Here is a 12,829-nt window from a genome sequence, read left to right on the forward strand (position 1 = left end):
AATCACCTTTTCTACCTTTCCTTTCCCAAGCCCTTTCTGGTCATGTTTCCTCACTGGAGCCTTGTTCTGTTGGGGGAACTATCAGAAATCAATGTCCTTTGTAAATGCTAAGCAGCTCTTTCTTGTTGTGAATGGAACATTAGCCACCTATGGTCTCCTGGGTTTCTCCCTTGATGACTAATAGGATTGAAATCTCATCAAGGGCTGGAGAGACATCACAAAAGCATAGCAGTTCAGCCTTAAGTGGATTTGGGTGTCCTCTGATCTCCCAGATGAAATTCAGAACACTGTTTAAAGGGTCGGAACAGTGATGGCCCAACTGAGCTGACTGCTGTTGACTCAACCAGCCTGTCTCTGCTAAGGCAGATGGGATGGGAATAAACTTCAAACACTTTATTTTTTAAATTAAAAAAATCTTTGATATTGTTTATGTGTATGGCATATGAAGTAAAGGTGCATGTGTCATGACACACCTGTGGGGGTCAAAAAACACTTCGGTGAACTCAGTTCTTTCTCTCCATCATATGGGTCCCAGGTATTGAACTCAGGTCGTCATCAGCCTCGGTGGCAGGTGCCTTTGCCTGCTGAGCCGTCTCTTAACTTTTCACATATGTTTTTGAAGATTCATTTATTTTTATGTTTGTGAGTATGTGCCACACTGTGCCTGGTTTCCACAGTGAGCAATCAATGGCATTGGAGCCCCTGGAGTTGGAGTTACAGGTGGCTGTGACCTGTTCTAAGGGTACTGGCAACTGAACCCAGATTGTCTGCAAGGGCAATAAGTGCTTTGAACCACTGAGCCGTCTCTCCAGCCCCTGATCCAAACAGGCTGAAGGAAAGTCCCAAACTAGAACTCTCCCCTAGACCATCCTCTGTGTTTAGAAATCTGTTTCTCACTCAAAAATAATTCAAAAGAAAACATCTGAGTTCTGCTTAAGCCACTCAAGGGACGGAAGGCCCTGTGTGCAAAGTGTAACTGACCTGGAGTCTACATTCCTGGGGCCCTGTGCTGCCTCTGACTTTTTGGTTTAAAGTCGGAGTCTCTAATGTTGAGCCATCTCTCAGGCATTGGAATTGACTTCTCTTTCTTCCATACTTCAGCCTAGCCCATGTCTTTGGGAGTTTATCAGGAGGGTCTGGGAGCAAGGCTGATTCTTGAGAACAGAATCAAGAGGGAAGTCTGAGCTGCCCGTGTCGCTTTGGAGCTCCGATCCAGCGTGCCAGCCAGTGATGTTCCTTAGCTCCAGGAACACTTGCTGTTCTCTTTGTCCTCTTCTCTCCTCTCTGAGCACCAATGCCTGCCACCATCAAGAATTGCTGTTTTCAGAGCTGTTCTTTTAAAACGTTGAAATCTGCATTGTAACTCAGCCTTTCAAATGCAATTCTTTTTCTTAATGTTTTGTTTGTGGTGGTTGTTAGAGATGGTATATGGCTGCACTATGTATCTGAGGCTGGCCTCAAACTCATATTAATCTCTCCTTTTAAAAAAAAATGGTCTTGGTCTGTGAACAAATGCATGCAGAACCCACAAAGGCCAGAAAAGGGTGCCAGATGTTCTAGAACTGAAGTTACAGAAGATTGTGAGCCACCCTGTGAGTGCTAGGGACTGAATCTGGTGCCTTTGCAAGAGCAGCAAGTGCTCTTAATTACCGAGCCGTCTCTCCAGCCCCTTAAGTGCTTCTCTTAATACACTTTTCAGAGGAAAGAGAAGCAGAGCTAATGTGAACATGCACATTTGGACTTGTGCAACAGTACCAGGTGGGCCAATCAAAGCAAAGCCCCAGCGACACTCCAGGGGATAAGGTTCCTGACAGCCTCATTTTGGAGTCAATAAGAAATATTTAACCAGGCTGTAGAGATGGCTCAGTGGTGAAGAACATGTCCTGTTCTAGCAGAGTACTTGAGTTCTGTTCCTAGTGTCCTCATTGGACAGTTCACAGCCAGCTAACTCCACCTCCACGGGTCCAGTGCATCCTCATTGGACAGTTCACAGGCACCTAACTCCACCTCCAGGGGTCCAGTGTGTCCTCATTGGACAGTTCACAGCCAGCTAACTCACCTCCAGGAATACAGTGCGTCCTCATTGGACAGTTCACAGGCACCTAACTCCACCTCCAGGGGTCCAGTGTGTCCTCATTGGACAGTTCAGAGGCACCCAACTCCACCTCCAGGGGTCCAGTGCGTTCTCAATGGGCAGTTCACAGCCAGCTAACTCCAGCTCCAGGGTTCCCGTGAGTCTTTACTGGGCAGTTTACAGCCAGCTATCTCCAACTCCAGGGGTCCAGTGTGTCCTCGTTGGGCAGTTCACAGGCTCCTAACTTCACCTCCAGAGTTCCTGTGCTTGTTTTTGCCCTAGCAGGCATCGTGTTCAGTGGCATGAGCACACAGATGCATGCAAAGTAAACATTAAGTAGGAAGTATTTGGCGAGTATTTTCCTATTCACTCTACTAACTTGCCGTATTATATATTAAGCACCAAAGAGGTTTATAGACATAGGTGTATTTGTCAATATTTGATTCAAATATGCGTTGCTCTCTAAACAGCGATGTTTACAAAGAGTTCTTGAATGCACTTCTCATTCTGAGCATCCTTGCTTTTTCACTGTTGGTACAAGTTGGAGGATGGTAGGTAGCTGTGACTCGAAAAGACCAAACAGAATTGAAAAGAAAGTGAATATCACTATTAAAAACTATGCTCGCTTAACTATTTTTCACCATTCTGCAGGTTTCCATTTTTGAGATGAACTATTCATTTTCGCCTCTTCTTTGAGTGTGTCTTTTAATCATGTCACACAGGGAAGTGTCTATAAGGGAAATGAGAGTGTGCTGTTGAATAAGGCGTTTTTGCAGAAATATTGCTGGTGCGCATCTTGCAAGGGCATTTTGGGGCTGGCAGGTGTACTTCAGCTCTTTCATTATTAAAGCTTTTTGCCATGGTGACCAAGTCTGAGAGCAAATGGCTTTTCAAATTGAAAGATGCTGCACTTTCCAGGCTGTATTTATCTAATAAGAAAATTGAGAAGAAAACCATAAATACACAAAATAAATCAAAATCAAATCAATCAGCAAATCGGGAGTCTTTATGTCATTACACCTGTGTAAGGAGAAGGGTGACCTTTGATGGCTTCAAATCAAGCTCATTTTGTGTTCGGTTGCAAGTTTGAGGCTGGCTATACGTGGAGCTAGCTGTGAGGAAAAGCTTCCCTCGCCTTCATAGCATGCTTATCGTTCCCTCAGAATATAGAATTAAGATGCATTTTCTCATACTGATTGAGTGCAAGGTGAGATTATTGAATAAAGTTCCCCAAGTCCCTATGATGTGACAAGCCAGGCTCATAGGTAGGCAGGTGTCCATGGTCTGGCCAGATGCACTGTAGATCCTGACTCAGTATCAGGGGCATGAGCCAGATTGTCGTTGCCACTCAGTGTTCAGATACACATGGAGCAATGTCTGTCAGCAGTGTGTTCCCCAGCCAGGAGGGAGGCAGCCAAGACCAAGAGCCTCGGAAAGTCTACTTCTAACATTGTAGCCATTGGGGAAACAGTCAGAATGGAGGCCAGAGTTTAGTGATAGTTAATAACTTGGACAAGAAGTAGTTGAAAATAATCTTAATGTATTTGCAATAGTTGTTGGGATCCCGACTACTCTGTGTGTGTGTGTGTGTGTGTGTGTTAGAGATAGGTTATCTCTGAGCTTATTGATGTTACAGTCTAATAAAGCAAATACTCAGAAATATTTTCTTCATAACTTCCATGCCATGGACTATTGAAATTACATCATTTCTGTGACATGGCCAAAAATACATAGTCTCAGTATGACGATGAGAAAAAGGTTGAACAAACCCAAAATGATTGAAATGCAAAATAGCCAGTGTGCTTCCCTCCCTCTCTTCTTTCTTTGTTCTTTCTTCCTTTCCCCTCCTTTCCATCTTTTCCCCTTCCCTTCCTCCCTTTTCAAATCTGTTTCTTCCTCCTTCTTTTCTTCCTTGGTACTAATGATTGAACTTAGGATGTTGCTCATGTTGGTCTGTTAGCATCCCCAACCTCCACACAGCATCAATGTGAAGACCATAGCTGTCTGTCTTTGAATGGAGAGAGCAATTTCAAGAGCTACCTTCGTGGCATGATTGAGCATCCTTTGGGTATATACCCTAAAGTGATATTGCTGGGTCTTGAGGAAGGTTGATTCCTAATTTTCTGAGAAATCGCCATACTTACATAGAAAGGGCTGTACCAGCTTGCACTGCCACCAGCGATGCAGGAGTGTTCCCTTTACCCCACATCAAAGGATGCTCAATCGTGCCACAAGGACATGTGCTCAACTATGCTCATAGCAGCATTGTTTGTCATATTCAGAACCTGGAAATAACCTAAATGCCCTTCGACCAAAGAATGGATAAGGAAAATGTGGTACATTTACACAATGGAGCAGAAAAAAAATGACATCTTGAAATTTGCAGACAAATGGATGGATTTAGAAAACATCATACTGAGTGAGGTAACCCAGACCCAGAAAGACAATTATCACATGTACTCACTCCTAAATGGCTTTTAAATACAAAGCAAAAAAAAAAAAAAAAAAAACAGTCTACAATTCACAATCCCAGAGAACCTAGACAACAATGAGGACCCTAAGAGAGACATGCATGGATCTAATCTACATGGAAAGTAGAAAAACACAAGATCTCCTGAGTAAATTGGGAGCATGGGGACTTTGGGGGAGGGAAGGGGAGAGGAATGGAGGGGAGAAGAGAAAAATGTATAGCTCAATAAAATCAATAATTAAAAAAAAAAAGAGCTACCTTCTCCTTGTGTAGCACACTGCGCTGTGTGAAGACCGTGCGCACACACCATCTCCTTAAACGCCTTCTAAAGCCCTCTGCTGTATTTACCAGTTCCTTTTATTGTAGATGAATGTAATTGGTAAGCCAGAATGGTGATGATACACCCTAGTTTATGGAACTCATGAAGGATTGGCAAAATCTTTGTGAAAACAGCGAGGCAGTAAGTGTGTTAGCCTTGTGCGCCATGCAGTCTCTGTTGCCACTACTTAACCTCTGCTATGGGAGCACAAATGGGGCAACGACTGACTTGTTCTTGCCACACGTCTTCCTCTGCTGTTCTCCATCTTGTTTGCTGAGGAATGTTCGTTCTCTCACTGAACTTGGAGCTCCGATTAAGCTGTGTGGCTGGCGGGGGAGCTCCCTGGATCCCCTGTCTCTGTTTCCCTGGCAATGGCGTTACCGATACATGCCGTTATGCCTTTTTTTTTAAGGATCCGAGCTCAAGTCCTCATGCTAGTGTGATGGGTACTTTGTAGACTGAGCCCCATTCCCAGTCCATCCTAGTAACTCTTCCTAGCAAATGACTATGAGGTTCTGTTTTTGATGCTCATACACTCTTGCTTTAAAACATTTCCTTCTAGATGTATTCTCTAGGAGCTAGGGCAATTAGACTACAATTGGATTTGCAACATAAATACAACTATTTATTTTATTTGGGAGAAAAAGCTCTTGAAATACCCTTCAGAACCCCAGCACTTTTGTCTGCGTTTAGTAAGGGGCCTGCAGTCACTCATTCTATTTTCCCAGAGACTGTGCAGGAAACTTCCCCAGGGAAACTCTGAGATCCTGCCACTGCCCTGGGTGTGATTTGCTGCTGAGACCCGGATTAATATAAAGCAGCTTGCTGGGTTCCCTGGGGACTCCCCTCCCTTATCTCAGACTTCATGCGCGCTTCATTTTAGCACAGAGATCATTGGCCTTGCTAGTCAGGGTAGAGGCAGGATAGGAGTTGAATGGTTCTGTTTGCCCTGCAGCTTCTGTTCTTTCCTCCTTTGCTGTGAGCAGTAAGTCAGCTCCATCCTTGTTCTCTGGCTGGCTGGAAACACAGCCTTCACCTAACATTCCTTGTAGATTTCACTGGGTCTTGTAAACCATAGCTTACTCTGGACGTTCTTCACAGTTTTTGTTTGTTTCTTTCTTTAACCAGTCTATGCTTCTTTCTGTTCCTTGATTATTTTTCTTCCTTCCGTGTACTATTTATACTTATAGTCCAGTATATAAAATAATTTACTAATTCCAAAAGTATAAAACCAAAAAATTCAATATATGACATGGATTTAGTATAGCAGATGGTATTGTTTGCCAAATTATTGCTAGACTGAATGTTATTTGTATTGTATGTGTGTATGTATACATTTTAATGATTTTATTTACTGGGAGTAGGTTTTGTGTATAGCGATACTAAAATTGTATGTGTATAAACATGCACATGTGCATATATATGCATGTATAAACTGTACTTAATATATATAATCTACACAGGTACAGTTATTTTATAATAAATTCAAAAGGAAAACATGTTTTTCTCTAACATGAATTAAAGAGTCAATATTGATTACATTAAATAATCAACATTACTACTTCACTAATGATTTTTAAAGTGCAATATCTAATTTTAAGTACAAGTTTAATGTATTCCTTAAAGCTGCATTTTCAAATATAACATGAATTAGGACATAGCCAGTATGCACAGGGGTTAGGAGTCCCAACAGGCATCCATCCGAAGCTAAATCAAGAATATTTTTCTCCCCCAAATCAGTCAATCTTGGAATCAGCTTTGGCTGAAAGAAAGATCAAGGCCAGTTGTTTAATGCTGATTGGTGGGTTTGTTCAGGTCTTTCCCCACTCTGTGCTGGCAAAGACATGGAAGGAGAATGGAAGAGAGATGTGGTCTTCATTGATTGATCACAGTCTTTACATCAGAATTCCTCTCATTGATGGCAAATAATCCATCCACTCTCAGGTCCCATGTCCTGGCAGTCTAGGTTTTACAAGGACAATAAAGTCAAAACAAACAGAAGAGTTGTTCTGTCTCTCTAAATTTGTATAGATGTTTAACATATTCTCCATGTCAGGTCCAGAGGAAAATTCCCCCAATTTCTGGAAGTTAGACAGAAGCAAGCATTCATCAGGAACTTATAAAGCAGGTACCCTCTACCAAAAGGAGCCAGAGACATTTCCCTTATCACAGGAGAAGGGACAAGTGGCTGCCTGTTGTGCCTGTTAGATACCAGAGCACATGCTGGCCCCCGGGACATGTCTGTTAGATACCAGAGCACACGCTGGCCCCCAGGAAACACCTGTTAGATACCAGAGCACACGCTGGCCCCCAGGAAACGCCTGTTAGATACCAGAGCACACGCTGGCCCCCAGGAAACACCCGTTAGATACCAGAGCACACGCTGGCCCCCAGGAAACACCTATTAGATACCAGAGCACACGCTGGCCCCCAGGAAACACCTGTTAGATACCAGAGCACACACTGGCCCCCAGGAAACACCTGTTAGATACCAGAGCACACGCTGGCCCCCAGGAAACACCTGTTGCACAGTTCAGAGTCCATGCTAGCATCCTATCCCTTCTCCCTTCCTTTCCTATCCTAAGCTTCTACAGCTCCTGGACTTCCTCCCCACAGCTACTCATTCTCCTTATAGCCCTGATGTTATGGTTTTTCTTCCTCTTTGTTTTCATCTCAGGTCTTCCATCCCCCCCCCCCCTTCCTCTCCCATTCTGCTCTCTCTGGCTCTCCTCTCTATGTCCTAGGCTCCTTATGCCTGGTCCAGTCCTCTTGCCTTGTTCAGTTTATTTTCTCTCTCTGCTCTGAACTCTTCCATGCCTGTGGATGTTCTTTCTCTCATATCTACAATAAAATTCTTCCTTTTAACCTTACCATGGAGTAGGCATGTCACCAGTTTATACACCCCAACATTACATTTTCAAGTTATAACAAATTACAGCATGCTCAATGTAGTCAAATTACAGCATCAATTATAGCATAGTCAATATATACCATATTGTTAGTGACAGATTTTTAGAGATGTTTGGACTTTCTACTCTTTTCCTAGGGGATTAAGGCAAGAGTTTAATCATCATTATTTTAAGAAGTGTCCTTTAAGAAGTTCTTTGTAAATCAAAACTGGAAAAGGCTCAGCTGTTAGGAGCACTAGTGTTCTTAAACTGTATTTGCTTCTCAGCATCCACTCGCAACTGTCTTTAACTCCCACTCCAGGATGATCTGATGCCCTCTTCTGGCCTCAAAAGGTACCTGCCGTCACATGCACACACACAGAGAGAAACTTGTCTGTATACATAATTAACATGAAAATAAGGTCTTTAAGCAGTTCTTTGTAAATTATGAGAAATTAAACTGACCACCACAAAATGCCCCACCTTAGCAGGACTTCAGTCACTCTTCAGGTTACGTGACTAATGAAGTGACTTCTGCTCATAGATATTCAAATATATGCAGCTTGTTGTTATCCTAAAAAAACATATAGGCGTGTGCATGTACGCGCGCGCGCGCACACACACACACATAAACTTCTAAAGGGATTCCTGAGTCATGAATGTGAATTATCTCAAACATAATAGATTTTCTTCATGATAGATCACGTAGAATCTCCATAGCAACCCCACATAATTATGCATCACATTTCAGAAGTAACCAAACAGACTGGAAAGGAAATGTAAAGAGTGGTGATGTGGGGAAAGATTCGTGTGGGGGCTGGCAGCACACAGGGAGAGGGAAGGGAGACAGAGCAAGAGATTGCTGGATTCTGGGGAGCTCTGACGAAGTCGGCCTGTGATTTGGAAACGGGAGGCTGGGAACCATGACACCTGACCATACTGAGGTCCATGTTAGGACCCCCATCGTTAAAGGAGTGTCAATCATAGATTGTTTCATTTCGCAGTTTATAACAGCTGTAGGCAAGTCTGTCTAGAAGACATGTTGCTGTGTGATATTAAAATAGAGAAATTGTTTGATATTTCCTCTTTTGAAATTATAAATCGGCTGGAGTTCCTAAGTTTTATTTAAAAAATAGAAGCACTTCTAAATCTGTATTTACCAACTTTAGTTATTGATGAACAACTTGAATTCTTTAAAGCAAATGACATTTGCAGTTTAGTTAACTTTGCCTGTGTGCACAGATGTGTACATGTCTTACCTCCCATCTCGTCGAGCCACGGCCTCTCTTGTTTCTGTTGTGATGTTGTATACTCCAGGATATCTGGTTTAGGAGTGTTCACCTGAATCTCCTGTCTCTGCCGCCCATCTCTCTGTAGGACTGATGGCTTTACAGATGTATTTTGTCTGAGATGGCATTTTAAATGTGAGTTCTGAGGATTGACCACAGTTCTTCAGATACTCAGACTTACTCACTGAGCCATCTTCCCACCCTCTTAAATAAATACTTCTTTATACATATTTGCACACAAAGTTAACTGTTGCCTGAGTGTGTATTCCCAACTTAGCGTTGTTACTGGCTCAATGTCTTTAATACAGATTTGGTGACAGTTGTCGTGGGTAAGGTCTGAAATGGCTCCTCTAAGCTCACACGTTGAAAGCTTGGTCCCCAGCTCTTGGGACTGTTGGGAGGTGGTCAAATCTCTCAGAGGTAGAGACTGATCTGTTAGGAAGAAGTTAAGGCATTGGAGGTGTGCCCTTCCTTGAATGGCATAGACAAACCCTGGCTTCTTAATCTCAAACTCTGGCCATCTGTACCGGAGCAGTATTCCATGGGATTGTCTCTGCCAGGGTGGAACATCTCATCACCGTACTGAACGCAATTGGGGAAGGCGGTCACAGACTGAACTCTCCAACACTATAGGTCCAAGACACTGAACGCAATTGGGGAAGGCGGTCACAGACTGAACTCTCCAACACTATAGGTCCAAGACACTGAACGCAATTGGGGAAGGCGGTCACAGACTGAACTCTCCAACACTATAGGTCCAAGACACTGAACGCAATTGGGGAAGGCGGTCACAGACTGAACTCTCCAACACTATAGGTCCAAGACACTGAACGCAATTGGGGAAGGAGGTCACAGACTGAACTCTCCAACACTATAGGTCAAAGACACTGAACGCAATTGGGGAAGGCGGTCACAGACTGAACTCTCCAACACTATAGGTCCAAGACACTGAACGCAATTGGGGAAGGCGGTCACAGACTGAACTCTCCAACACTATAGGTCCAAGACACTGAACGCAATTGGGGAAGGCGGTCACAGACTGAACTCTCCAACACTATAGGTCAAAGACACCTCTGCAGCATAAGTTTATTTCTCCCAGGAGTTTTTCACAGGGCCAGCAAATGAACTAACAAGATCTTAGTTTCCTTTCTGTTGTGACAGCTGCCCTGACTGAAAGCAACACAGGGAAGAAAAGCCGTATTTGACTTCCAATTCTCAGTTTTAGTCCATTATTGTGGGGAAACCAAGACAAGGACTGGAAGCATTATACTCAGGGCCAAGAGCAGAAAGAGAATATATAACTGCTTGTTACTGATTGCTATGTTTTCACCTTTACAGTCCAGGGTGCATGAAATGGTGCAGCTCACCCTCAGGCTGGGACGTCTCACTCACCCCCCATTCAAGACAAACCTCACAGGCCTACCTGATCTAGATACTTCCTCAAGGGAAGCTTTCTTCTTGAATTATGCTGAGGTTGTGACAAGTTAGCATTTAAAACCATCACAAATATCCCGACATTCGTGACAGGCACTCCTGGCCTCTTCTTTGGGAGAGTATTAGCAGCTACCTTGGCAAATTCATGTGAGAAAAGGGGATAATAATTTCTGGAAATTTCTAGACCATAGCACAAAACACAACATTCGAGTGACTAGGTGGTGTTGATGGATAAGAAAACAAGGTAGCAAGGCAGCGTTGGATCGTTCGCCTTCGTGTTTGTGTTTGTGTGTGTGTGTATGTGTATGTGTGTTGTGTGTGTGTGTATCAATTCCATTGGGACCCTGATTTCAGAATGGATGTTCCAAACATAAGAGAATTATTGAGAACCTAGTGTAAGAAACAGACATGGGGTTGGCCAATCTCCATGTAATGTACCAAATACTAATAGAGCAGTCTGATATTGGATTAGACTTTCTGTGTGTGTGACAGGGCCTCATGTATCTCCCCAGGCCAACCTTCAATCTTTTTATGTGGTGACAACGACCTTGAACTCCTGATTTCCCTGCTTTACTTCCAAAGTCCTGGGATTATGGTCATGTTGCACCTGTCTAGTTTATGAAATGCTGGAGATAGAGCCCAGAGCTTCATTTATGTTAGTCTTATCATGCCGCCAACTGAGCTACCTCCCCAGCCCACAGAGGGGCATCATGGCAAACAATATGGCAGGGCTTATAAAACATCATTTGTAATATAGTTTTATCTGAAAAATTGATAAAATTCTCTATATATAGGCATAAAAAGTCAATATAAGATCAAGCATTTATTGATAATAAATAATCATAAAGCAAATCATTTTAAAACAACTCTTAGGTTTACATATTATTTTACTGTTTATGAAAGTGAAAGTAAATTTGCATACTAATGAATACTTGATAGGCAGAGCAGAGACTATCTTTAGTGCTTCTCTGAGTTGATCTATATTTTGATTTTATAATTAAATGCTGAGAATATCATTTTGCATAGCATATAAAATAAAGTGGCAGAAGTGCATTTATGGCTCTTTCAGAAATAGTTGGAATTTTGTTCTAATCCCAACAAGATGCTATTAACATTTATTAGTGAAACACAAGTCAGCAACTCAAATAGCAATTTTAAAAAAATTAAACACTCTGACACAGTATAATTTAGGCAGACAATAATTTGATCCCTTCACACTGAGGGATGACAGAGGAAAAGTATTAAGAATGCCTTTGTTTTCTGTAATTATTCTAACGTGTTTAAATAGCGTGGGGAGATGAGGAGACACAGTAAAGACACCTCAGTGCATGCATAATATACCATGTTCTTGAACCCAAGCTAAGGAGTTGCAGCTCTTTGGTGTTGTGTGGCTTGAAGGCATGCATAGTTCAGTGTGGACGTGTGTTTCGACGTCACCTGGTATAACACAGGGGAGCATTGCTAACTCCAGCTGGAATTCATTAGATTGACTTTGAATTAATTTTTGGTTGTTGTATATTTAGAAACCCTTTATTGTTGCCAAGTGTAGTGAGTGCCACATTCAGTTATGATGTGGGATCCTCTGTTTGCTTTGAATATGTTTTATTACCATTGGTTAATAAAGAAGCTACTTTGGCCTATGGCATAGCAGAATAAAGCCAGGTATAAAATCCAAACAGAGATATAGAGAGTGAGTAGGCAGAGTCAAAGAGACACCATGTACTTGCCGAAGGAGACACAAGCCAGAACCTTACCGGTAAGCCACATCCTCATGTTAATATTGATTAATAGAAATGTGTTAATTTAATATTAATTTAATTGACATTAAATTAATAATTAATATTGCTTTAACTATTAATTTAATTAATTTAATTTAATGTAAGTTAGCTAATAAAAAGTCTAAGCTAATAGGCCAACAGTGTTGTAATTAATATAGTTTCTGTGTGATTATTCAGGTCTGGGTGGCCAGGAAATGAACAAGCAGTCTTTGTTTACATAGTTACACAGCCCCATATGAGGGAAGACTCTCAGTTTAAGAGTGTTCAAGAGGAGGCTTGAGAAAAGGGATGGCCAAAAATAAATCTGTATTTCTGAGTCCCCTACAATATAATTTAAAGGCCTCTTTGATAAAATGTACAATTTGGGTTATTATATAACACATTGAAACTACATTCTAATGTGAACTTACAATATTTAGACTCTAAGTTCAATCTTGAAACTTCAGATTTCTTCAGAAGTGTGTTTGGCTCTGAGTCCTGAAGAGATGACTGTCTACTTTAGTGAGTATAAGACTTACTGAAGGTGCCAATTTAGGACTGGGGAGATGGCTCAGTTGGTAAAGAATGTGCATGTATA

The 12,829-nt window shown here is 42.1% G+C and overlaps 1 protein-coding gene across 3 annotated transcripts in view; it reads left to right on the top strand.

Annotated features, from left to right (window-relative positions):
* The window catches only part of Nckap5 (NCK associated protein 5), an 843,848-nt gene that overhangs the window by 164,825 nt on the left and 666,194 nt on the right, over positions 1-12,829 (top strand). The gene's annotated exons all lie outside the window — the stretch shown is intronic.

This window comes from Chionomys nivalis, chromosome 5 (genome assembly GCF_950005125.1).
Source record: "Chionomys nivalis chromosome 5, mChiNiv1.1, whole genome shotgun sequence".
NCBI lineage: Eukaryota > Metazoa > Chordata > Mammalia > Rodentia > Cricetidae > Chionomys > Chionomys nivalis.